Source organism: Camellia sinensis, chromosome 1 (assembly GCF_055761805.1).
Source record: "Camellia sinensis isolate YWXY chromosome 1, ASM5576180v1, whole genome shotgun sequence".
NCBI classification, from domain to species: domain Eukaryota; kingdom Viridiplantae; phylum Streptophyta; class Magnoliopsida; order Ericales; family Theaceae; genus Camellia; species Camellia sinensis.
In genome coordinates, this window is record NC_138961.1 from 26,318,620 (window position 1) to 26,321,306 (window position 2,687).

The 2,687-nt window shown below is 34.2% G+C and overlaps 1 non-coding gene across 1 annotated transcript; it reads right to left on the reverse strand.

Annotated features, from left to right (window-relative positions):
* Positions 1 to 802: 802 nt before the first annotated feature.
* On the reverse strand, positions 803 to 959 carry LOC114275065 (U12 minor spliceosomal RNA). The gene has a single exon (XR_003633599.1). It is a non-coding gene; the product is annotated as a U12 minor spliceosomal RNA (small nuclear RNA).
* Between the last annotated feature and the right edge of the window lie 1,728 nt (positions 960 to 2,687).

The window sequence follows — 2,687 nt, forward strand, 5'->3', positions numbered from 1 at the left end:
AGCTCTTTAAGAGGAAGATGTTATGTAGAAATATAAGGGTATAAAAAATTACGAGGCAAACCACCAGTGATACTTGTTGGAATTAAAGGTAGAAGAGAGAATTAGCCAGAATTGGGTATTAGATGTAGTGGGTATTGGTTGAAATCGGGGGTGGAAGTGGTGGTCAAAAGAGAGAATATTAAGGCAGGATTTGGGTATTGCATGGATGGAGGTATTGGGTGGAGAATAGAGGTCCTGGTCAATATTTTAGGAAGAAATAAAGAGGTTGGAGATTTGGTGGTCAAGGGATGGCAACTATATATTTTCAGGTTTCATGCATGAATTCATGGTTTCAAATTCAATTAATTTAGTCCAAAACCTGACAATTTCGACTTTGCCTACCCCATATTACTCGACCTTACTCTTTTAATGCTCTTTCAATCCTTTTCCTTGGGTTGGGTACCAAACTTTTTCTTTGGGTAGCGTCATTTCTACCTGACATTTGTCATCATCCCCAATTGTGGAATAAGTAAAGGAAAATAATTTTTGTTCAACAAGAGTTCAATACAAACAATTTAGGTAAACAAAGCTTGAGACAAACATGTAACAATTTTTTTTTACTTTTTTCATAATATAATTACAAAATCAAATTTATAAAAAACAATATTAAAACATCCCACACAGTGTACTACTTATGTTCATAAATAGATAAAATATACATGAGTTGATATGTGTGGTTAAGAAACAGGGCTTTGTACTGAGATGGAGAGAGAGAGGACATGCTGGTAGGAGAGACAAAACTTTGAGCGGAAATTAGGCGGTTGGGAGGCCCGCACAAGCGAGTTCTGCAAAAGTAAGCAGCGTCAACGCTCGGCCAGCCTATAACCCCTCCATAAATTCATGCGCATAAATTTTGTGTTCTGCGCGGCGAGCGGCTCTCACCACTCGCTTTGTTTTCCTTACTCATTAGTTTAAGGCACCTTTTCATGCTGAGAGCCGCTCTCTACTTATCGCACTCTTTTGGGTTCATCCTTTGTTTTGAAACCGATGTGGGACAAACTTAAATAGAGTATTCCATCTGGAGTATCTGCTAGTTTTATTTTATGTCAAGTTGTTGCTAGCTGTTGATGCTCTGTTTCTATTTGCGCAATGTATATGTTGCAAAATTAATTAACTTTTCTTTTCCGATGTACCCAAAAAAAAAAAAAAAATTAATTAATTAATTAACTTTTACTCTCCCGTTACCCAATTATAATGTGCCACGTCAGTTAGTTCCCAAAGTCACCAAACTCATCTTCTTTCTCCCTCTTTCTCTATATTGACACAATGAATGCCTTCACTACTATTAAAGCAAACCCAGCCCAAGCATGTAGATTGAAATTCCAACATAATCCGATTCACTGGAGCACCACCGTTAAGGTCTCATCACCGATCTTGCTTCCCTTTTCTCTCCCACCATTGAATCAAATTATTGATCTCTGTAATTAACACAAGAAAAATTCTACTGTCCCCGAAAAAAGGGATCAGAAGTTTACATCAATGGACTATATGATTTTTGTGGGATCATATCATAAACAAGTCCCAGCCTTTGATTTGAATTTCTCCTAGTTTTATTTTCTGGGTTTACTAGATCCACTCTTAATACAAACCGAGCACATGTTAGTGGTGGTTGGGCTTTAGTGGTAATGATGAGTTTTGGTGTGGATGTGGTTATCGGCCTCGTCTAGACAGATAACAGGGAGGGAGGGAGGGAGGGAGGGAGGGAGGGAAGAGAAGGGAAAAGAGACTGCGAGAGGGTGGAAAGGGAAAAGAGGTGACTGCGGTCGGGATAGGGGAGGGATGTGGCAGTTATCGGAAAAGTGAAAGAAGAGACAGATCCAGTATGAGAATAGAAGGGTGAGATTATCAGGTGTGTTACAGTGTATGTAATGCATGAACAATCATGAGCAAATTACTTGTCTTACAAATTAATGCTGACATGGCGCATAATCATTGGTGACATGGAAACCAGAAGATAAGTAAGAAAATACTATAGATAATTACATTTACCATTATAAAGGAAATTCATCAAAAGAACTGATGCCTACTTTTCAAAATAAAAATTAAATAAAATTTTAACTAGATAGGATGTTTTACTAATTTATAATATTTATGGGTTTATATTTTATTTTTGTAATCTTTTCCGAGACTAAATAAGTTTGAATTAAATATTTTAGGAATTTAATAAATTCAATCAATATTTAAGAACTAAATGGACTTTGATTTATATACTTTAGGTGCTTATTAGACTCAATCAATAGTTCAGAAACTAAATAGATAATTTGACGATAATTTAGGAGTAGAAAGTATAATAAACCTTAAAAATTAAAAATGCTCTATTGTCTCAATTTTTTATTTTAAAAAAATAGGCAAATTACACTAATAGTTCCTATAGTTTGGGACTCGTGTTACTTTGATCCTTGATTTTTTAATTGTGACAGATTTGACCCTAAATTTTGAATCTTGTTCCAAATAAGGACAATTGAATATACCATTACTCAATTTCAAGGGCAAAATTATCAATTTGATAAAATATAAACTAATTTGAAAAAAATAAATGTCAAAAAAAAATTTTGAATTCTTTAAAATAATTTCTACCTACCAAAGATAAAATTATGTAATATTGATAAATTTTTTAGACATTTTTTTTTTTACCAAATTAATTTTTA